This window comes from Periplaneta americana, chromosome 11, assembly GCF_040183065.1.
Source record: "Periplaneta americana isolate PAMFEO1 chromosome 11, P.americana_PAMFEO1_priV1, whole genome shotgun sequence".
NCBI classification, from domain to species: domain Eukaryota; kingdom Metazoa; phylum Arthropoda; class Insecta; order Blattodea; family Blattidae; genus Periplaneta; species Periplaneta americana.
In genome coordinates, this window is record NC_091127.1 from 8,562,501 (window position 1) to 8,588,779 (window position 26,279).

At 35.6% G+C, this 26,279-nt stretch overlaps 1 protein-coding gene across 1 annotated transcript in view; it reads right to left on the reverse strand.

Annotated features, from left to right (window-relative positions):
* The window catches only part of LOC138708762 (uncharacterized), a 182,390-nt gene that overhangs the window by 56,378 nt on the left and 99,733 nt on the right, over positions 1-26,279 (reverse strand). Inside the window, exon 2 of the mRNA XM_069838918.1 lies at positions 13,107-13,130. The gene's annotated coding sequence lies outside the window, so the exon portion shown is untranslated. The remainder of the gene's footprint in view (positions 1-13,106; positions 13,131-26,279) is intronic.

The window sequence follows — 26,279 nt, forward strand, 5'->3', positions numbered from 1 at the left end:
AGAAGAACCCAGAAAGCGATGGTCTTAGACCCTACGATTTGCTTTGAACGAGACACGAATCAAGCACTGCAGATAAATGATGACAAGCGAGCTAAATATGTACCTTGTCTTCCATACGTCAGTGAAAAATATGGAATTTCGCTTTACAACTGGGATGTTGCAGGCTTACTATTTGGAGCGAGGGGTTGTTTACCAAAATTTACATGTGATATCCTTAAATCCTTTAAAATTCGCTTTTATGAGGTTCAGAAGATTGTGATGGAAATTCTGAAGGCCTCTCTTCAAATTTTACACTATCATCTATCCACGCCTCTGGAATTCTCTCCCTGACCATGTCAGAGACTGTCGGACAATATCAAAACTCAAATTTAAATTTAAAAATCACATTCTAGTTCATGGAATTGCTTGTTGAACACCTGTCAGGTTGCGCAACTTCGCCTTAACCCATGACATATAGTAAATATTGTAACTATGCTGTTGTAAAATTGACAATTAATATGTAATGTATTTATTATTATTATTATTATTATTATTATTATTATTATTATTATTATTATTATCATTATTATCAGTTATCAATGTCATTATTGCTATCTCTGTTTTCTTTTTTTTTTCTCTTGTATTAGCTCGATGAGAGTCTATAGTGTTTGTTTTTTTACTCTGTTGACCTTCTATAGGGCTTTAACTTAATTTGTATTATTTTCATCAGTGTTTGTATTTCTTTTTTGTATTTATATGTGCTATCTGGTAGGATGGAAGAGAAGGCCTTATAGCCTTAATCCTGTCAGATTAAATAAATAAATAAATTATTATATTTTTTATTGGGTTATTTTACGACGCTGTATCAACATCTAGGTTATTTAGCGTCTGAATGATATGAAGGTGATAATGCCGGTGAAATGAGTCCGGGGTCCAGCACCGAAAGTTACCCAGCATTTGCTCGTATTGAGTTGAGGGAAAACCCCGGAAAAAACCTCAACCAGGTAACTTGCCCCGACCGTGATTCGAACCCGGGCCACCTGGTTTCGCGGCCAGACGCGCTGACCGTTACTCCACAGGTGTGGACTATTATATGTTAACACGTAAATTTTTGTTTTAATGTACAAACCGAATCAGTATTTTGCTCATTTCATTTCCCTTTATCTTTTATATTTTGTTAATTCCGGATCCCAATAGTCAACCTCACTTGAGGACGGATGATTTGAAATCTTAGCAGTATATTGATTGTAATCTGAAGATGGCTGATTTAGGCAAAAACGTTAATTAATATGTTTTAATATAATAAGTTGTATGACTGTAGGATATTACGAAAATGAAGATAATCAAGAAAAATTATTTAAGAGAAATGTTTAAAGTCTATGAGTACAGTATTAATAAGAAAAAAAAAATGTTATGTTTTATTTAACGACGCTCGCAACTGCAGAGGTTATATCAGCGTCGCCGGATGTGCCGGAATTTTGTTCCGCAGGAGTTCTTTTACATGCCAGTAAATCTACTGACATGAGCCTGTCGCATTTAAGCACACTTAAATGCCAGCGACCTGGCCCGGGATCGAACCCGCAACCTTGGGCATAGAAGGCCAGCGCTATACCAACTTGCCAACCAGGTCGACTATTAATAAGATAGCACAGAGTCCTCACAACTGCTGTTTTGCCGTTTTACAAATGCGGGAACTAAAAACATGCGATAAGCACCCATAAACATAGGCTACTTCCGACAAGCATTGGGATGTTATTTATGCAAAATGTCATCCCCTCGCTATAAAGAGAATATTATGACACTGAGATGCTGGCGTGAATTACCAGCTATTAATCACAGTCAGGTGTTGCAGGTACGGGTTTCTATTTAAACGTGCAACACAGTAGTTGCAATTAACCCAGGCTTGAGTTATAATTCATAACCTGTGAAGAATACTGCCGCTGTACAAGGTCGAGACATTCTGAAGCTTGTTTGCACAGTAGAGGGTAAATGAACAATGTATCGTGAATTACATGTCTATGCAGTAATTACTACAGATTACTTTACAGAAATTTGTGTCAGGTGACTTACGTAAAGAGTTGGTGAGAGGGATGTCTGAAAACGGATATTATTCAAATTAGTTGTGTTGTCTTGCTACGCGGTGTGTGAAAAATGACCTAAACCGAACAGGAAAAAAAGAACAAGAAAGACAGTACAGACACGATTCCTACTTTCAGTGGCAGGATGCACATTTCACATATAAATACACATTATTTCGGTTCTACTGATACAAATAATTATACCCAATTAACAGAGAAAATATAAAAATTGAAAGCAGCCTGCAACGCACACATTGTAACTATGACAACAGAGACAACCCCCAACATCGCAATACTATACTTACTTACAAATGGCTTTTAAGGAACCCGCAGGTTCATAGCCACCCTCACATAAGCCTTCCATCGGTCCCTAATCTGTGCAAGATTAATACAGTCTCCATCATCATATCCCATCTCCCTCAAATCCATTTTAATATTATCCTCCCATTTACGTCTCGGCCTCCCCAAAGGTCTTTTTCCCTCAGTTCTCCCAACTAACACTCCATATACATTTCTGGATTCGTCCATGCCCTGCCCATCTCAAACGTCTGGATTTAATGTTCCTAATTATGTCAGGTGAAGAATACAATGCGTGCAGTTCTGCGTTGTGTAACTTGCTCCATTCTCCTGTAACTTCATCCCGCTTAGCCCCAAATGCTTTCCTAAGAACCTTATTCTCAAACACCCTTAATCTCTGTTCCTCTCTCAAAGTGAGAGTCCAAGTTTCACAACCATACAGAAGAACCGGTAATATAACTGTTTTATATATTCTAACTTTCAGGTTTTTTTTACAGCAGACTGGATGATAAAAGCTTCTCAACCGAATAATAAGAAGCACTTCCCATATTTATTGTGCATTTAATTTCCTCCCGAGTGTCATTTATATTTGTTACTGTTGCTCCAAGATATTTGAATTTTTCCACCTCTTCGAAGGATAAATCTCCAATTTTTATGTTTCCATTTCGTACAATATTCTGGTCACGAAACATAATCATATACTTTGTCTTTTCGGGGTTTACCTCCAAACCTATCGCTTTATTTGCTTCAAGTAAAATTTCCACGTTTTCCCTAATCGTTTATGGATTTTCTCCTAACATATTCACTTCATCCGCATAGACAAGAAGCTGATGTAACCCGTTCAATTCCAAACACTCTCTATTATCCCGGACTTTCCTAATGGCATATTCTAGAGCGAAGTTAAAAAATAAAGGTGATAGTGCATCTCCTTGCTTTAGCCCACAGTGAATTGGAAAAGCATCAGATAGAAACTGGCCTATACGGACTCTGCTATAAGTTTCATCTTAATTCAGGCAATAATATAAATATAAAGGCATATTAAATGTATAATTATTAATCTATCGATTAATTTAATTCAATTTAATTTGAGGATCCGTGAAACTTTTTTCTAGTCGAAAGGGATCTGCGATCAAAAACGTTTGGGTACCGCTCGCCTACTGTATCTCAGATACTAGCAGCCCATGATGACGCCATTTTACAATCGACCTTGACGACTGGAAGTCGCTCGTCTATAGGTCCTTAAGGCTCTCGGATTTGTAAAGCAAAACATAGTAATAAAAATTGTAAGAAGTTGAAGAGTGAACTAAAAGCCTGTTCTGAAACAGGTAAGGTCGAGCTGTTGCAAGGAACTAATGCACGCAATGTACATAGCCTAGGCCAGTCATGTCAATTGATGCCCATAGGCGCAAGCGCGCGCTTTAGAGCTCAGGAGAGCCTGAGCGCTTTACTGCGAAAAAGAAAGAGACAGACGAAAGAGGTAGTATATGCCGCTTGGTCGAGCTATATTCAGAGATGGCCAGCACTGATTCAATAGATGAAGGGAAGAGAACTTATTAAAACTGTATCCATGGTAATTTTTAGATTTGCCTGAGAAGTATAAGTGCATTATAAGAATGTTAAGTTTTAATTTTAATACTCATTTTTCACAAGTTTGTTTCTTTTTTATTCAAAAGGCATACTTTCTCATTTTTTTATAGAGAAATGAAATTTTCAGATAAAGGCCTATTTATTTAGTAGCCTTACAGAATGTTTTCGTAAATCTAATATACCGTAAATACCTATTACTAAAGATAGTATACCACAAATTTTGAAAATATTCGCATGGAAAATGTTTGTAAGGAAATGAATTAACAAAGCAACTACTGTTACACCATAAACAAAAGATATGTGCCCTTATGTTACAAAAACGTCAGCTCTATAGCTTCAGCAGGTTTCGAGAAAATAATTTAATATTCTGATGATAGAAAGTTGCTCACCAATATCACCTTAAAAGCATAATGAGACAATAGTTTTGTTATGTAATATTAGTTACACTTAAAACAGATACAGTACCTAGGTAACTTTGCTTTTTACTATAATATTGTTTTGATTACTTCATTGATTACTTTTATAAGGCTAAAGATACCATCAATATCAATTCCAACTTATCTTGTTATGCTCAATATCTGTTTTTTTTTTGGGGGGGGGGGGAAAGATGTGTTTCATCCACTTAGTACAGTATAGTTATTACTGCTATGGAATTTATGCGAATATTCCTTCTTAACTCTTTTTCATGTTATTAATGTTTAAAACACAAGTGCAATATTAAGAAATTGGTGTTAGTACTTCTGTTTTTACATAAATAATCCATATAAACATAACAACATAAAATTTCACGTTCCGTTTGAAGTTTGTACACCACTGTTTTCTTAATCCAACAGGCTGCTTATTTTCCTTCTATACCTAGCGCTTGATGTCCACGCACGATGTTAAGGTCAGGAAAATGCGCTTGCTTTGACATCACTGGCCTAGGCCTATAAGTATGTCGTTATGCATATAATTGCTACCTACCAGCGGATGGAGAGCTTAGTGGGCAACTAGAGGAAATCAATCAAGGCTAGTTACAATAATATTGTATTTAGGTCGATATACGTGGTACAGTCATTAAGTTCTAATACTTAGCGCATAGTGGCGTTGTGGTGCATTATAGCGCATAGGTGGCGCCATGGTATGATACCTTGTCAGTTAGTCTCTCGACCCAACAAGAGACAGTTGAGTGCATGCACTGTAAGCAGAACTACGGTCTTTGTTGTGACGGTGATTTGAATGCGCGCGTCGGAACTCGAGTATGTTGCAGTTTGAGCAACGGGCAAACGTCACGTTCTGTCAGAAATTAGGCGAAACTGCTATAACCGATCATAACTGGAGACGAAACATGGTGTTTCCTTTACGATCCGCAACTGAAGCGACAATCCGCCACCTGGAAAACGCCATTATTTCCACGACAGAAAAATCCGCAACAAGACAGGTCGAAAGGCAAGGTGATGCTTTAACAGTTTTTTTTATTCAAATGGAATTGTTCACATAGAATTCATCCCACAAGGTGCAACTGTAGACAAGATCCTCTACAAAGAGATTCTTGGCCGTTTAAGCAATTCAATTCGTCGTAAGCGTCCTGAGCTTTGGCATTGGAAGAATTGGCTGTTGCTACACGACAACGCCCCTGCACATCGCTCCATCCTTGTCCAAGAGGAACTTGCAAGGCAACAGGTCGCTGTTTTGCCACACCCTCCGTACTCACCTGATCTCGCACCATGCGATTTTTTTTCTCTTTCCCCTCATGAAATCAATCCTAGGAGGGCGTAATTTTTATGCGGCCGAAAAGGTCATGACTGCCACAAGAGAAGCCGTACGGCATCTTCCTGCCAACATCTTTCAGCGGTGCTTCCAGCAGCTACACCAACGTTGGCAGACGTGCATAGCGGCCAACGGCGACTATATTGAGGGAGGATGTCGATCTGTTTAAGTGTACGCCGTATCACGCGGCATCTTCTGAGACATCCAGATTCTTGTGGGTGCCTACCCTTCAGGCGTCAGTGTCAGAACTTAATGACTCTACCACGTACAGTCATTTCCCTTCTCAACGTCTTAATCTGTTTCAACAGCAGACACGCAGACACATGCAGACCTGAGTAACTCAGAAAGAATTCAAGACGAATAATTCGACACTGTTTTTGGAGTGGGAAAATTAACACTTTTTTATTTGATTTCAAGGACTTCTGTTTAATACCGAAACATAATCTAAGTCAGTGATGTCAAAGCAAGCACATTTTTCTGAAGACGTCGTGCGCGGGCAGCAAGCGCTAAGTATGGAAAGAGGAAGGGTTGTGTATATGAATAAGCAAACTTGTTGGCTTAAGAAAACAGTGGTGCACAAACTTCAAACGGAACGTGAAATTTTATGTCGTTATTTTTATATGGCTTCTTTCTGTTTAATATTATCTATATTGTCTGTAAAACAAAAGTACTAAGACTGATTTCTTAATATTGCACTTGTGTTTTAAATCTTAATAACATAATAGAGAGTTAAGAAGGAATATTCACTTAAATTCCATAGTAGTATAATATTATACTATATTAAGTGGATGAAACACATCAATCATAAAGAAAGTGATATTCCAAAGAAAGAGATTGAGTATGACATGATAAGTTGGAATTTATATTGATGGTATCTTTAGCCTTACAAAAGTAATAAATAAACTAATCAAAACAATATTACAGTACAAAGCAAAGTTACCTAGGTGCTGTATCTGTTTTAAGTGTAACATAACAAAACTCTTATCGCATTATGTTTTTAAGGTGATATTTGTGAGCAACTTCCTATCATCAGAATATTAAATTATTTTTTCGAAATCTGCTGAAGCCATAGAGCTGACATTTTTACAACATATGGGCACGTATCTTTTGCTTATGATGTAACAGTAGTTGCTTTGTTAATTCATTTCCTTACAAACAATTTCCATGCGAATATTTTCAAAATTTTCAATACACTATCTTCAGTAATACGTATATACGGTATATTAGATTTACGAAAACATTCTGTAAGGCTACTAAATAAATAGGCCTATACCTGAAAATTTCACTTTTCTATACGAAAAGTTGAGAAAATATTTCTTTTGAATAAAAAAATCAAACTTGTGAAAAATGAGCATTAAAATTAAAACTTACATTCTTATAATGCACTTATACTTCTCAGGCAAATCTAAAAATTAACATGGATACAGTTTTAATAAGTTCTCTTCCCTTCATCTATTGAATCAGTGCTGGCCATCCCTGAATATAGCTCGACCAAGCGGCATATACTAACTCTTTCGTTTGTCTCTTTCCTTTCCGCTGTAATGCGCTCAGGCTCTCCTGGGTTCCAAAGCGCGCGCTTCCTCCGGTGAGCATCAATTGACATGACTGATCTACGTCCACATTTTTTGTCTTTTTCACCTACACTAGACGAAAACACACAACGAGTAGAACAATTGTAACGTGATGAGACAGAATACGAGCCTCTACCTACTTCAGTCAACATAAGACATCACTTAAAAAAAACAAACATCCATGCCGTAGGCAGGATTCGAACTCACGACTCTCGACTTTCACGCAGAGTGAAAGTTACGCAGTTGCCATTGCATACAATATTTTAATGTGGAACTGTAGATTTAGTAGGTTAATCGAAACTACTAATCAATTATTCCTATCAGAAGTAATTCATCTTACAGTAATTTCGATTAAGCTCACTACGTTACCTTAAAGTCTTTGTTATCAATTTTAATGCAGAAAATAAGATAGATTAATGTAAGGAAGAATACAACTTAAGGGGTTAAGTACAGCTTACAGCAGTAAAATTTTGTAAATATTTAACATTTTTCTCCTCCATTAATGTATCTTGTACAATAATGAAAATCAGTATGTGTAAAACACTGTCCTTCTGCTATGTGAAAAAAAATATTTTTACGATTTAAAAAAATTATGTAACATTTATTTTTAAAAATTCAGTTCACTGTGCAGTGATGAAGCGTTTCCCACATAACTAAAAAAACTATACAACATTCTGTGATGAAATTTTTTGTGTTTATTTATACATGTCATACCTACAATATGATGCAAGATCACTTCTCTATCTTTGATAGATTGTCTGAAAAAAAGTAAATTCATTTTAAAAAATGGTCAAATATCAATTTTTTTTTCTAACACAAAATAAAAAAATATTATTTATTAAGGAATGTAGTTGAAAGAGCATGATATTGTAAACATGAGTTTCAGCAATAAAATAAAAGAGAGAGAACATGAAAAAGTTAACAAGTTTATGAGTTATGAGGGAAACGCTTCATCTCTGCACAGTAAACTGCCACCATTTTGAATTTTTTAATCGTAAAAATATTTTTTTTTCATATAACAGGACAGTGTTTTACACATACTTATTTTCATTACTGTGCATTTCTTCTATTAGCTCGATGAGAACTCTATAGTGTTCTTTTGACCCTGTTGACCCTCTATCGGGCTTTAATTTAATTTGTATTATTTTCATCAGCGTTTGTATTCCTTTGTTGTAGACTATTTATATGTGCTATCTGGTAGGGTGGAAGAGAAGGCCTTATGGCCTTAATCCTGTCAGATTAAATAAATAAATAAATAAATAAATAAATAAATAAATAAATAAATAAATAAATAAATAATGGAGAAAAAATGTTGAATATTTAAAAAAAATTTACTGCTGTAATCTGTACCTAACCCTTAATTCTGTACCACATTAAATCTATAAAAAAAACATTCGTAACTTATTTTTTTAAATTTCAGAATACGGAATCTAACGAATTAATCGGTTAATCGGAGTTGTTAACCATTCTTTTCGATTAACAGATAAGATTACTACGAAAGCTGGTACAGTTAAAATTAAAATAATTTTAAGAATATTAACAAAAGTAAATAACACAAGCTAAAATCATTTTGAAAATAAAACGGTATACTTCAACTGTATTGATTGCAAAAAAATTCAGTTTTGTAGAAGATCGAATTAGTAAATCTAAGCTTAGTAGATAAAGCGTCATCACGTATAGCTGAAAACCCGGGTTTGAGTCCCGGTGCCGGAGAGAATTTTTCCTCTGTTCTGTCCATCCTTCATCATAAGGCAGAGACTAGATATTAGCTCCACCTCGATGCAATTCACGTTTTCCATTAGATACGTAAGTGTGCACGCTTGCTATGATGCGTGTGTATCTGCAGTAGCGTTAGAATAAGTGACACAACATCCGGATGTTTCATGTTCCAGTAAAAGTGTTAAAGTCCTTCATGAACTTCCAGGATCCTTCACACATATGACCCAAACGGCAAGCAGGAAGGAGACTGTAAAAGAGATGGGAATAGAGGCGAACACTTCATGCTGTGCATGTACCTTCAAAGTCACACAAATGCACCGTTAAAGCAATAGATTATATAACCCGGGGCAGGGAAATTCACGTCCCGACACCGGACGTACACACTGTCCAGAGGCCTTCGATTTGCATGCGATGACTACGATTTCTCTAACAGAGTCCTTTATTTATTATGCAGGTGACATTTACACATACAAGCTGCCACGTCCTTGCCCCCTTCATACTGACGTCATTTTGATTATAGAAAGTCAAAATTGACGACCTTTTAATATTAAAAGATATGAGTAATCCTACAGAATATCAAGATTTCAGTATGTCTCTAGGAATGGTATAACTGTTTCTATAGCAACTGTAATACACTTGATTGGACTGGGTAATTCGGATAGGTCTATAAAGTAATTCTATACAATCCATTAAACATAATAGCGAAATATAAATATCGGTAGTCTAAACTATATTAAAGTAGTAGACTATACAGAAAGAAGAGTAAATAATCACTTACAAGCAAAGGTTTTGATGGGGGCAGATAAAACAAAAGTTAATTTTTTTTCTTCCACGATGTTAATAATGTCAAAAGAAGAACTTATACAAATTTTGGCCAATCGACCGCAATTATGAGGGCCGTAAAAATTAGTTTACCAGGGGCCGTTAACAGAAAAAAACACAATTTCATTGGACAAATTTATTGAAACAGACAGAGCAATTGTTTAACTATTTTTCAACATATTTCCCACCGGAATTGAGGCATTTTTCACATCATGGCATATACAGAGAGAGGTGTAGACGCAGTCAAACGCCGGTTCCGATCTGAGGCGGCTGACTTCCACTACACAAGGATACAAAAATTGCTCCCATGGTATGACAAATTACTCAGTTCCAGTGGGGGATATGTTGACAAATAGCGCAACAATTGTTGTATCTGTTTCAATAAATTTTTGCATGCAATTGTGTTTTTTTATATAAACGGCCCCAGGAAAGATCACTTTCTGGACGGCCTCGTAATTGCGGTCGAGTGGCCAGAATTTGTATAAGCACTTCTTTTGACATTATTAACATGGTGAAAGAAAAAAAATTAACTTTTTTATCTGCCCCATCAGAACGTTTGCTTGTCAGCTGTTTTCTGATTTATAAATGAGCCGTTCAGAGCAGAAGTGGTGCAATATATATATATATATATATATATATATATATATATATATATATATATTATTTTAATGTACCGAAGTACATATGATATTTCCATGCAGATATTCTGCGTCATCATACGATGAAAGAGTAACGGAACGGAGAAAAATTCTCTCCGGCGCCGGGATTTGAACCCGGGTTTTCAGCTCTACGTGCTGATGCTTTATTCACTAAGCCACACCGAATACCCACCCCGGCGTCGGACAGAATCGTCTCAGTTTAAGTTCCAACTCTTGGGTTCCCTCTAGCGGCGCTTATTCCGTCGGATCCCGGCCAACTAGTCACTCATAACGAGTGCACCTCAGCACATGTGTGGACTTCGGTCCTACGTTCATAGACATCTATGACGTAGTGCAGAGGGCGGCCACTAGAGGGAACCCAAGAGTTGGAACTTAAAACTGAGACGATTCTGTCTGACGCCGGGGTGGAATCCAGTGGGGCTTAGTGGATAAAGCATCAGCACGTAGAACGGAAAACCCGGGTTCAAATCCCGGCGCCGGAGAGAATTTTTCTCCGTTCCATTACTCTTTCATCGTAAGAAGTGGTGTAAGTAAAAAATGGGTAATGAGGATTGAAGTAGACATCCTGTAAAATAGAGCGCAAAGTAGCAATTAATATTCAATTTATTTAAACTATTAGTAGTCAGTGGATAGCAAGAAGAACATATTAATTGCTACTTTGCGCTGTATTTTACAGAATTTTTACTTTAAACCTCAGTACCCAATTTTGTCTTACACCACTTCTGCTCTGAACGACTCTGATCTTGCGTATCCTACCATACAGTACATTTTCCCGTTAGCCAGAGAAAACTCATTTCCATATTTCCATCTGTTCTCGTCTTTCCTTTTAAGTATCGAATGACAGTTTTTACAACATTCGTTAGATTTCTCTTGGTGAATATAAAATTAAAAGCTATCAATTCTCTAATATCTCGTTAAAGTAAGAGCCGTTTCATGAATACAGATCAATACAGAGTATTTTAAGTTTGGTTAGTGATCCTAAAAACAGGCTGAATATCAAAAACATTTGTTGGAAACAAATGACTAATAAGTTTCTTTTTTCCCCCCGCTGTTTTTGGTCATATCGCGAGTTAATCTTTTTGGCTGAAATCCGAAGGCCTGTGTACTATTGTTGAGACTGGTTCTATTGTTGTGAACTAGATGGCGACTGTAGATGTATTACTGTTTTGTTATGAATATGATTTCGGTGATGAATGAAGCGGTGATATTCAGGGATGTTGTGGCCCGAATTTCCTGGTATTTGCCTTACGGTTGAGAAAAAAACCTGAAAAACTCAACCAGGAAATTCAACCCGACCGGCAATCGAACCCGGGCCCCCTGCGTAAGAGACCAGCATGCTGATTCCTACACCGCAGAGGTGGTCAATAAAATTATTGTTGGTAATAAAACTGTCAAAAATAACATGACACGAAATATCGAAAAATAATAAGAAAGAAAAATAGACACACAGGTAATTTTAAACGTCATGATAGGGAATTCGTACATTTAATTAGAGAATATTCAGATGCGTTTCCAATTCACTGTGGGCTAAAGCAAGGAGATGCACTATCATCTTTACTTTTTAACTTTGCTCTAGAGTATGCCATTAGGAAAGTTCAGGATAACAGAGAGGGTTTGGAATTGAACGGGTTACATCAGCTGCTTGTCTATGCGGATGACTTGAATATGTTAGGAGAAAATCCACAAACGATTAGGGGAAACACGGGAATTTTACTGGAAATAAGTAAAGAGATAGGTTTGGAAGTAAATCCCGAAAAGACAAAGTATATGATTATGTCTCGTGACAAGAATATTGTACGAAATGGAAATATAAAAATTGGAAATTTATCTTTCGAAGAGGTGGAGAAGTTCAAATATCTGGGAGGAACAGTAACAAATATAAATTACACTCGGGAGGAAATTAAACACAGAATAAATATGGGAAATGCCTGTTATTATTCGGTTGAGAAGCTTTTATCATCCAGTCTGCTGTCAAAAAAACTGAAAGTTAGAATTTATAAAACAGTTATATTACCGGTTGTTCTTTATGGTTGTGAAACTTGGACTCTCACTTTGAGAGAGGAACATAGGTTAAGGGTGTTTGAGAATAAGGTGCTTAGGAAAATATTAAGTTACAGGAGAATGGAGAAAGTTGCACAACGCAGAACTGCACGCATTCTATTCTTCACCTGACATAATTAGGAACATTAAATCCAGACGTTTGAGATGGGCAGGGCATGTAGCACGTATGGGCGAATCCAGAAATGCATATAGAGTGTTAGTTGGGAGGCCGGAGGAAAAAAGACCTTTAGGGAGGCTGAGACGTAGATGGGAAGATAATATTAAAATGGATTTGAGGGAGGTGGGATATGATGATAGAGAATGGATTAATCTATATCAGGATATGGACCAATGGCGGGCTTATGTGAGGGCGGCAATGAACCTCCGGGTTCCTTAGAAGCCAGTAAGTAGGCTAAGTAATTAGAGAATATTTGTAGGCCTACAATATTTAAAATGTGAGTGAAGAAACGTCGTTAAATACAAATCGTGTCACGTGATATTCATCAATTATCTTAATCATTGCTAGTGAAACCAGCCGCAAGCCCTATAACCATATAGAAAAATTGAAGTCGCTTATATCTTACACATTTCGTGTTTTAACTTACCTTTAGAAGTACGTAGCGCCTACTCTGTAAAAGAAAAGAGAAATACACTTATTAACAAGTGCATCAGAGTTTGAACATAAATATGCATAAAATAGTCAAGTACACTGGGCTGCAAAAGAAAAGTCGAGTCGAAGTCGCTATCGATTTGAAATGTTACTAGGACTTCGCTTCGAAAATAATAGAAATAGAGATACACAGAAGGCATTGCATATAACCTCTGTATTTATATTTTATATTATTTAATTTAATTTATTAGTCTGACCAAATATTTTGGGTTTTCCTTGCAACACAGAATAGCTCACAATAAAATTCAAAGTAAAAAATTATATAAACAGGTTTTAAACAAAAGAGATAAAGACATAAAGAAAAAAAAATAGAACCTAGTATAATTTAAATTGAGCGTACACCATAAAAATGCTGGCGAAATATCGCTACAGAAAATGTTATTATGGTGGTGACGATGGCATCTTGAAGATCCCTCTTGAAACGTAACTGGCCGTACATATCGATTGTAACTGAAGGATGCACTGAAAGAAATGGTGAACGGGAGAAGAGTTCGGGGCAGAAGAAGATATCAGATGATAGACGATATTAAGATATATGAATCATATGCGGAGACTAAGAGGAAGGCAGAAAATATGAAAGACTGGAGAATGCTGGGTTTGCAGTGAAGTAACTGCCCTTGCGCAGAACACTATGAATGAATGAACTGAATACGTGGTACAGTCATTAAGTTCTAATACTGAGCGCAGAGTGGCGTTGTGGTGCACTATAGCGCATAGGTGGCGTCATGGTATGATACCTTGTCAGTTAGTCTCTCGACCCAACAAGAGACAGTCGAGTGCATGCACTGTAAGCAGAACTACGGTCTTTGTTGTGATGGTGATTTGAATGCGTGCGTCGGAACTCGAGTATGTTGCAGTTTGAGCAACGGGCAAACGTCACGTTCTGTCAGAAATTAGGCGAAACTGCTATAACCGATCATAACTGGAGACGAAACATGGTGTTTCCTTTACGATCCGCAACTGAAGCGACAATCCGCCACCTGGAAAACGCCATTATTTCCAAGACAGAAAAATCCGCAACAAGACATGTCAAAAGGCAAGGTGATGCTTTAACAGTTTTTTTTATTCAAATGGAATTGTTCACATAGAATTCATCCCACAAGGTGAAACTGTAGACAAGATCCTCTACAAAGAGATTCTTGGCCGTTTAAGCAATTCAATTCGTCGTAAGCGTCCTGAGCTTTGGCATAGGAAGAATTGGCTGTTGCTACACGACAACGCCCCTGCACATCGCTCCATCCTTGTCCAAGAGGAACTTGCAAGGCAACAGGTCGCTGCTTTGCCACACCCTCCGTACTCACCTGATCTCGCACCATGCGATTTTTTTCTCTTTCCCCTCATGAAATAAATCCTACGAGGGCGTAATTTTTATGCGGCCGAAAAGGTCATGACTGCCACAAGAGAAGCCGTACGGCATCTTCCTGCCAACATCTTTCAGCGGTGCTTCCAGCAGCTACACCAACGTTGGCAGACGTGCATAGCGGCCAACGGCGACTATATTGAGGGAGGATGTCGATCTGTTTAAGTGTACGCCGTATCACGCGGCATCTTCTGAGACATTCAGATTCTTGTGGGTGCCTACCCTTCAGGCGTCAGTGTCAGAACTTAATGACTGTACCACGTATATCCTTCTTTCAATATAAAATTATTAATCTATACTAATACTAAATCTGTAACCGAAATTTTTCTGGTAATTTTCACTTTTCCAAAAATAATTGGTGTTAACATGTATAATTAATCATCCTGAAACCGAAAATAGCTTTTTTTTTTTGTTTGTATATCTGTCTGTCTGTCTGGATGTTTGTTACCTTTTCACGCGATAATGGCTGAACGGATTTCGATGAAAATTGGAATATAAATTAAGTTCGTTGTAAACTAGATTTTAGGCTATATGACATTCAAAATACTTTATTTAAAAGGGGAACTATAAGGAGGCCTGAATTAAATAAATCGAAGTATCTCGCTTATTATTGATTTTTTGTGAAAAATGTTACATAACAAACGTTTCTTTAAAAATGATTTCCGATAAGTTTTAGTGCAGGCAAAATTTTGATATTGCTGATATTTAAGGATATACTAGAGTTTTAAAATAACAATACAATACATTTTCACCGCCGCCTCAGATTATAGCGTCGTTGTTCCGTAACTCCTATGTGCAAAATAAAAAATTTTTCAGTAGGAAGAAAAAAAAAATATTTATTCATTCATTCTATGGCAGTGGTACATAGGAGATCGTGAATTATTACATTTTCGAAAAAAAAAAGAAATATAATGACATATGGGAGATTGTATTATTTGCTGTATAACTATTTAAGTTATTTAATAGAGCAAAAATCTGAAAAGCGATATGTGACATAGGAGTTATTGCAGGAACGACGTCGATGGCTATAATGAAATGAAAACAAATGACTCCCTCTATTTACGACGGCCTTGACGTTTATCAATATTAATATACAGATAATATTTGTGTGTTTGTATGAAGTAATCTCAGAAGCTAATTTAAATAATTCCTTCACTCTTTGAAATTTGTAGTTTCTCTAGATGGATGTAATACTACATAATATGAGGACTGAGGTAAGATGAAAATAGATCTTCACGCACAGAAAACTTGATATTCTGTCGAAATATTGCATAACTAATTTAGACTAATTTAACATTTTTCTAAACGAATTATTCTTGCACCAAAAACGGATGTTCTCTGAACCAAATGATTATATTTTAATTACTAGCCGTACCCGTGCGCTCCGCTGCACCCGTTAGAAATAAATATAAAGTAATTACATGATTAAAATAGGACATTTGATCCAGGGAACATTCGTGTTTGATAGAAGGATAAATCGTTTAGTATGTTACTTAATTCAAATTGTATTTAAAAAAAAATAAAATGCGATCATTTTGATCCAGAGACATAAACATTATTTTAGGAAATATAGGAAACGAATGTACAGAATAGCCTATCAAGTTTTCTGTGCATAAGAAACTATTTTAATCTTACCTGTCCTGGATTCACTCAGAAGTTACTGTAATAACATTATAGCATTACTAGTGGCTTGTGCAGCAAATGCTGCTGCAAACTAAGTTCGTTAGACGTTCAAATAAATTTTTTTCAGATTTATTTTCAATGAAGAATACTTGTCTTTTTGATAGTTATTTGCTTCCATAATAATGAAACATACTCCCTCTGAATGTTTTTTTTTAGGCCAAATACTTTTTCTTGAACCTATCCAACTTCAGTTTTTGAGTTTCAACGCGAAAACGCAAGTATCAATGTCAGGACGATAGCAGTAGCTATTTCAGGTCATTGTGCATTGTAGGCAAAAGTTAAAAAAATGTCAGGTTTGCTATGCTTTCGAACAATAACATTTTCGTATAGCTGCTGCATGTAGAGCTTGAAATGTAGAGCGTAAAATCATTTTATCCTACTAAGAGATCTTGCTGAAATGATCTGGAGACTACAAAATTTTCTAGGCCTCTTATTTTATCAGTAAGTAATACCTTTTTATTTTTTCTTAGGAACTGTAATTTTTGCGCTCTCTCGAGCCAATACTGAAGACAATGACACATATCAATATCTACACTACACCGCCATTAAGTATATGAAAAAGACCCAACCCCACTGGGTTAATAAGTATAACATATTTGATTTTTTAATAACAATATTATTATCTTACTTAAGTTTTGTAGTTATATATAGCAGTCACTCAGTAAATTATAGAAATGAAGATCTAAATTAAGATATTCTCTACATTTACTTACATAACCACAAAACGTTTCACTTTCCTGTCATCAATATAGCATCAATATTATGTACAATTAATGAAAAATAGACGCATCATGATATTAATTATAATAATATTTAATTTCTAATGGTAATAATGTCATCAAACCACCTCAATTGTCGTAGATTTGAATATCCAATACACAGCTGTACTCAGAAAATTATACACTGCAGAATCAGTTATTAATAAAAAATTGAATTGAGCTCTAAATATGTCGGCAATCCTGCAGGTCATGGCCTTCGTGTAATAGCCTATTGTTTACTGTAGTGTGTGTTTTGTTCTGAAATTCAATCAAGTCGGCCGTGATTCAATAAAATTAGTTCTCAAAACTGACGAAAGATGGATTTTGGAAAAAAGGAAAATGATGTAGGAAAATTGACATTTCAGTGAAAACTACTACTTTTCCGAAAAACTTTGGATGCCAGGCATGAAAATGAGGGGTCACTCATTAAAATCCGTTCAGCCGTTTTCCCGTAATTTCCATTACCAGTTCAAATTATATATATATATATATATATATATATATATATATATATATATATAGATGTCCATCTAGAGAAACTACGCTTTCCAATAGTGAATTAATAATTAATTATACAAATCGGTTAATTGAGCTTCCGATATTACTTCATACAAACACAGAAACATTCTCTGTAGGTATGTTTCATAGCTTTCGATTGTTGTTGTCCAAGGCCCCTTATAGACAAGTCATTTTTTTTATTTCATTACACCGCCTTAGATGGCGTTGTTATTGTAATTTTGGAACTCATTTATCTCATTAAATATCAGTCCTATGAAAATTGTGCATAGAATAAAACTTATCGGAAATTATTTTTAAAGAAACTTTTGTTATGTAACATTTTTCATGAAAATTAATAATAAGGTAGATATTTCGATTTATTTAATTCGAGCCCCCTTATAGCCCCCTTTTAAATAAAATATTTTGAATGCCATATAGCCTAAATTCTAAGTTACGACGAACTTAATTTATATTCCAATTTTCATATAAATTGGTTCAGCCATTATCGCGTGAAAAGGTAACAAACATACAGACAGACAGACATACAAACAAAAATTTCAAAAAAGTGATTTTCGGTTTCAGGGTGGTTAATTATATATGTTAGGACCAATTATTTTTGGAAAATCGAAAATTACCAGAAAAATTTTGGCTACAGATTTATTATTAGTATAGATTTGCATGTAATAACAATTAAGAAACATGTTAAAGGAATTATTATTGCACCAAATGAGTGGTCTCTGGACCAAAATGATCGCATTTTTATTATTAGATACAATTTAAATTAAGTAACATATTAAACCATTTATCTTTCTGTCAAACAGATGTCCTATTTTAATTGTGTAATTACTTTATATTTATTTCTAACAAATGCAGCGGAGCGCACGGGTACGGCTAGTAATAAATAAATCATTTGAATAATGTCACCGAAATTAGACATTCTGGAAATCTCTCAAACAGAAATCTATGGCAAGAACATACTCGCAACTTATCCATTAACTGCAGAGAAGGTGTCGTGTAATCCACGTTATGTACAAGCTCTAATTCTGAGACCAATAACGTTTGGTAACAATTCAATATCTCTTAACATTCCCTGTTAATCGAAAATGTAATAACTTGTAATGCAAGCATATCTTAATTATATAGAAAGTGTGTAGATGTACATTTGCGGCATTGTAACCATAAGAAATGGGCTAGCGGATATCTTACACGTACCTTTGAATTGCCTTTATTCTGTATCGCAGCTCTCTCGTTTTGTGGTTTTGTTGTATCGTTGAAGCCGTCTCTTACTGATTGTTCCGATATTAATTAAACGGAGTGAAAGTGGTGCACATTCTCCTTTGCAGTGTAATTAACTTTTATTCCTGTGCTGGCCGCATGCATTTGACAGGAAGTCGTTGACAGCCAGGTCAGTCTGAAGGAATTGTCCGTGAGATCTTCTCGCTTCAACAATAGTGGCAGTGACACCACAGAAAAGATTGGATCTATGTGTGAATACTCGACAACCGAGTCGGAAGACCAACGCCTATCACAATATGAAAGAAAATGTTACATTCCCATCCGGAGTCTGATGCAGACACTGTGTCTTCCTATGGCTCAGTGACTGTTAACATTACTGTCTTTTCCTGATAATATAGGCCTACACATACCAAAGTAGAAGAAGAAGAAGAAGAAGAAGAAGAAGAAGAAATAGAAGAAGAAGATGAAGATGAAGATGAAGATAAAGATGAAGATGAAGATGTGAAGATGAAGATGTGAAGATGAAGATGAAGACGAAGATGAAGATGAAGATGAAGATGTGAAGATGAAGATAAAGATGTGAAGATGAAGATGAAGATGAAGATGAAGATGTGAAGATGAAGATAAAGATGTGAAGATGAAGATGAAGATGAAGATGAAGATGTGAAGATGAAGATAAAGATGTGAAGATGAAGATGAAGATGAAGATGTGAAGATGAAGATAAAGATGTGAAGATGAAGATGAAGATGTGAAGATGAAGATGAAGATAAAGATGTGAAGATGAAGATGTGAAGATGAAGATAAAGATGTGAAGATGAAGATGAAGATGTGAAGATGAAGATGAAGATGAAGGTGAAGATGAGGATGAAGATGTGAAGATGAAGATGAAGATGTGAAGATGAAGATGAAGATGAAGATGTGAAGATGAAGATGTGAAGATGAAGATGAAGATGAAGATGAAGATGAAGATGAAGATGAAGATGAAGATGAAGATGTGAAGATGAAGATGAAGATGAAGATGTGAAGATGAAGATGAAGATGTGAAGATGAAGATGAAGATGTGAAGATGAAGATGAAGATGTGAAGATGAAGATGAAGATGTGAAGATGAAGATGAAGATGAAGATGTGAAGATGAAGATGAAGATGAAGATGTGAAGATGAAGATGAAGATGTGAAGATGAGGATGAAGATGAAGATGAGGATGAAGATGTGAAGATGAAGATGAAGATGAAAAGATGAAGATGAAGATGAAGATGAAGATGAAGATGAAGATGAAGATGAAGATGAAGATGAAGATGAAGATGAAGATTAAGATGAAGATGAAGATGAAGATGTGAAGATGAAGATGAAGATGTGAAGATGAAGATGAAGATGTGAAGATGAAGATGAAGATGAAGATGAAGATGAAGATGAAGATGTGAAGATGAAGATGAAGGTGAAGATGAAGATGAAGATGTGAAGATGAAGATGAAGGTGAAGATGAAGATGAAGAAGGAGATGATGAAGAAGAAGAAGAAGAAGAAGAAGGAGATTTCAAAGTTATAAATACAAATATTCATATGCACATATTTAACGTATCGGTATGTTAAAAACGTATTAAATATTCCTGGATACGAAATGATGCCCAAGTTAGTTCCTCGTGCTTTATCGTGCATGAATCACACCTGTCCCCTTATATTAACCCTTAAATTGACAAAGTATCCTATAGGATACAACAGGTTAATAGGCTATATGCTATAATTTTAATAGAATAGAAAAAAAATTGGTAGGAAAATTAAAATTTCACAATACTAGGAATATTGTACAACATATAAAAATATGGACATTGCGACAGTTGTTTTCTTTACGGTCCGACACCGTTTAATAAACTAGAGTGAGAAATGGAGCTTTGCCAAGTTAAGGATAAGTGCTACACTCTTAAGCAGCGGAGATTAATCATAACCATACCATTCCGATAAAGAAGAATACATGATCAAACTTTCTTAAAAACATTTTTAAAATATTTTTAAAAAGAATGAGGCACAAGAAATTTGTAAGCATATCACTCAAGATGCATGTGTATCATATAGGATGAATCAAGACCTCTTCAACAAACTCTGAAGAGCGATAGATCTCGCAATGAAGATCATTTTTCGTGAAATATCCCATGTTCTCTGAAGCGACGTTCAGCAGTTACGAGACATCGAAGAAAATACAGTTTTGAGTGGCATTCATTTACTTACTTACTTACGGCTTTTAGAGAACCCGGAGGTGCATTGCCGCCCTCACATAAGCCCGCCATCGGTCCCTATCCTATGCAAGATTAATCCAGTCTCTATCATCATATCTCACCACCCTCAAATCCATTTTAATATTATCCTCCCATCTAAATCTCGGCCTCCCCAAAGGTCTTTTTCCCTCCGGCCTTCCAAATAACACTCTATATGCATTTCTGGATTCGCTCTTACGTGCTACATGCCCTGCCCATCTCAAACGTCTCGATTTAATGTTCCTAATTATGTCAGGTGAAGAATACAATGCGTGCAGTTCTGTGTAACTTTCTCCATTCTCTTGTAACATCATTCCTCTTGCTTCACATATTTTCCTAAGAACCTTATCCTCAAACACCCTTAATCTCTGTTCCTCTCTCAAAGTGAGAGTCCAAGTTTCACAACCATACAGAACAATCGGTAATATAACTGTTTTATAAATTCTAACTTTCAGATTTTTTGACAGCAGACTGGATGACAAAAGCTTCTCAATCGAATAATAACAGGCATTTACCATATTTATTTTGCGTTTAATTTCCTCCCGAGTGTCATTTATATTTGTTACCGTTCCTCCAAGATATTTGAATTTTTCCACCTATTCAAAGTTATATTTACAATTATGACATTATTTTTTTCTTTCTTGAAGTATCCTTGCGTACAGGCTATAGAAGGTGTTTTTAAAGTGTCTGCCCTGAACCTGAACACATTCATTAAACCACCACAGCAGTGATTAACCACAACTACCGCCACCGCCGTGTGCATGGTCCTTTCTAAACCTCACTCTTAATCTCTGGAAGATAAGCGAATACAACAATAAGGAAGGAATTGTGGAACAGAACGGCAGAAGAATCAAAGTATACAGTGCTACTCTGCTTCATTCCATAATGTCTGACAGGCGATGTAAACATTGCCGGCAGAGAAGGGAAAAGGATAATTGCTATTCAACCAAAGGTAGAGGTATTATTCCACGCTTATCTTGAAGTTGGGAGAAGATAGAACGCCTCAGACCCCTCACCTTCGAGATAAGCGTGGAATGAGACCTCTGTCATAGGTTCAATAGCAATTATACTTTTCTGTCTGCACGGTGACGTTCCCTGGCAAACATTAATACTCGATCACAACGCGACAACACGCTAGAAATTCCACTTCACACATCATCTCTGTATTCCTCATCTTTCACTGTTGCTCTTCTCGTCACTGGAACTCTCTGCCGCCTGAAGTCAAGGGCTGATGAACATTGAAATCTTTCAAATCCAAGTTAGAAAATTATCTTATGACGAGTTGCCAAACTAACTTACTATTATGACAAGTGTTGTATTGCATGTTTCCACGTATTCGCATTTTTTTATGTTCTAGTGATATTTAACTTATTTTATATTTTTGTTTCCATATTTTCCGATAATGGTATATCTATAATGTGATAAGTTGAGCTATATATAATCATAATTTTCCATACTCTGTGTACTTAAAATATTGTATTCATTGTATGCTTTGTACTGCACTATTTTATTACTACCATTATTATTATTATTATTATTATTATTATTATTATTATTATTATTATTATTATCAATAATCGTCTTACTTTTTTATTGTGCTTTTTCCTTTCTTTCTGTATGTTATGTATTATGTCTGATTTCTACTTACTTGTTGTTACATTTTATTATTACTATTTTATTCAGTTTTGTGTGTAAAACTGTAGTGTACTTTGTAAATTTGTAGTGTTTTTTCTAACGCAGTTTTACTCCTGGTTGAGTGTTAGAGAAGGCCGTATGGCCTTAACTCTGCCAAGTTAAATAAATTATTATTATTATTATTATTATTATTATTATTATTATTATTATTATTATTATTATTATTATTATGTAACGAAGTATAGATGTACCGGGATCGAACATCCTGTTTAATGTGTCGCAACGGACGCTGTTTAAGAAAAATCTTAAACAATTTGTTTTGACATTCAAGCATTCTTTATATTTCCTGATTTGATTGAGAGAAAGTAATGAGGACTATAATATATGCTTTGTGTACTTTAATTTCAAACAAAACTGGAAGCTGAGCGGATAATCAAGTAAGATTAAAGTAATTTAGATGCGTGTTTTTCTCGTGCAGCATAAGCCTCCATTTCCACGAGCATGGAACCGGCAAGAGCGTTACTTTTGTTTCTGTGGTTGACACAGTAATTGTTGGTCAGACGGCGACTCTTGCTCTGATCATGCAATTTATCACGGCGCATCCTCCAGCAAATGAATGCCACTCAACCGGTCGTCCTTTCCTCCGGGAAAGGAAAGTGCTGGCTGGCTAGGAACAGGATGTGCAGCATCGACAACTGTTCACTGGCCGCGATCCGTTATGCCGAGGAGCGGCCAGACATTTCAAATACAGAGAAATTTTATATTAAAATGATAACAGAAGGTTAGATAGAAGTGAGGATTTCTATTGTCACTATCAATCTTAAAGAGCTCTGAGCCCAACTGACTGGCTAACTTCAGAAGCTAGTTCAAGCTCACAGATATTGTCACAAAATGTAAGATGAATTATTTAACTAAATTACGGGTCTAGGGCATTTCGTCACAGTTATAGTTTGTCGCGTATTTTTCGTCATTAGTTTTTTGGTCATCAAATACATTTTGTCATCATGTTTTTGTCACTGACACGAGGATCTTACTGGAAGCAAGTAAAGACATAGGTTTGGAAGTAAATCCCGAAAAGACAAAGTATATGATTATGTCTCGTGACCAGAATATTGTACGAAATGGAAACATAAACATTGGAAATTTATCTTTTGAAGAGGTGGAGAAGTTCAAATATCTGGGAGCAACAGTAACAAATATAAATGATACTCGGGAGGAAATTAAACACAGAATAAATATGGGAAATGCCTGTTATTATTCGGTTGAGAAGCTTTTATCATCCAGTCTGCTGTCAAAAAATCTGAAAGTTAGAATTTATAAAACAGTTATATTACCGGTTGTTCTTTATGGTTGTGAAACTTGGACTCTCACTTTGAGAGAGGAACATAGGTTAAGGGTGTTTGAGAATAAGGTGCTTAGTAAAATATTTGGGGCTAAGAGGGAAGAAGTTACAGGATAATGGAGAAAGTTACACAACACAGAACTGCACGCATTGTATTCTTCACCTGACATAATTAGGAACATTAAATCCAGACGTTTGAGATGGGCAGGGCATGTAGCACGTATGGGCGTATCCAGAAATGCATATAGTGTTAGTTGGGAGGCCGGAGGGAAAAAGACCTTTAGGGAGGCCGAGACGTAGATAGGAGGATAATATTAAAATGGATTTGAGGGAGGTGGGATATTATGGTAGAGAATGGATTAATCTTGCTCAGGATAGGGACCAATGGCAGGCTTATGTGAGGGCGGTAATGAACCTCCGGGTTCCTTAAAAGCCAGTAAGTAAGTAAGTAAGTAAGTATTACACTTTTACTACGTCATACTACTTTTGAACAATAAAACGGTACGGAAGGACGTATTTCAACCAATCATGGCTGCTTATCGCACAATTTTATCGCGTCCCTAGCATATATATATATAATTACAACCCACTCCAGTCGATGCACAGCAGTTTCAAATATGACTCGCATTGGCATTCAAGAACAAGAATTAATAAAAATCACTGATCATACCTATGCATCTTCTGAAATCCGATTTACAAATAAATGAAGAGCACCATTCGGAAATCCTGAATAGGTTGAATACACCATGTAGGCCTAAATCAACGAGTTCCACTTCTATTACGCACATGTCCAATATAACATCAATTGAACCACCAACCACATTCAAATTTGAAAATTGTACATTCAATAATTATTCCTTTTAAAATTATTCATGTTTATTTTTTATGTCATAGTCGTTAATTAAAACTTTTCTAACACTTGTGTATATTAGTTAGGTTATGTTATAGCTTCTGCTATATGATATTATGGATAGTCACGTATCAGAGATTGTTTAATATTAAGATTTATTGAAAATCATCTGTCAAGTGACGTTGATTACTGGGATTCGGATAATTGAAGTGGAATGTTGCATTTTAATAAAAATGAAACTGAATCAACAAAGCCTTCTTGACTAGTAACATTGCCATCGTCTATAATAGATCGAGAACTTCTCGACAAGAAGGCATTGCTCACTACTGCCATCTAGCATGCATCTAGGGTAATATTTGTAATGTTGAGATGGTACAATAATACATTTGAAGACAGTTGTATTTTCGTAAGTCAATTAATATTTTATCGTATTGGAGTACTTCGTTACTTCTAATCTTTATATACTTTCTTCTAATCGTGTAATAGTCAATTAAATCCCACTCGAGTTTTGATTTTCTCTAGATAAATCAAAACGTCTAGTGAGATTACTGTTGATAAAAAATGAAGCTGACACTATTCGGAGTAAAAGGAAAATTTAAAAATTACTCTATCTTTATTCATTCAAGAGGAATGAGAAATGTAACCGGGTGTCACATCAAAGATTTTTCAGCAAACAAAACTGCCTTTTATTTTAATAGGCCTACATTTATGAGGTTGATAATGATTTTATTTTAAACTTTGTTCAATATTGCTCCTTAAAGAGCTTAAAATATACTTCCACAATCACAGTTATAAACATTTTCAAACTGAGCTTTTGGTACATTTTGAAGTCTTAATCAAATTAGCCCGACCTTTTTACTGTATCATATTAGCCCTACCTAAGATTAAAGTGCGTAGGTAATGTAAACGTAACATTTCTTTCGAAGAGTTTAATTGTACGGTACAATAAATTACAATATGGATCACGTTTAGAAAGGAATTATTACATTCCACTTTGAAACTTGACATCTCATGTTTCGTATATTTATTACACAACTGTTTGGCAGAAACCTGTATTCTGTTTCGAGTAAATATATGCACAGTCGATAGATATTGGTGTCACGATTGGAACCGGCTTCTCTAAAGTTCAGGGTAATACAGAAGCACGTCCACGTTTCAATAGTTTAAACACGTGTGTATGCACATATGACCTCGCTTCTAATTCTTCCCTGAACTCGACAGCCTAATTGCTAACTTCTAGCATTATTCTGAGTTCAGAATGTCAGCTCTGCCGCTTTTTGCATAGTCATATTCGTTCGTCATCTCGGACATAAAATAATGTTATTATTTAGTATTAACTCCATTTTAGACTCCACAGGCAAGAAAAAGACATTGAAATAATAGTTTGCAAAAATTAAACAATTTAAAATAGGGTATACAGGGTGATTCACGAGGATTTGCAGCCACTTACGGAGCTCATTTTCGAAGACATTCTGAGCAAAAAAATGTCATATAAA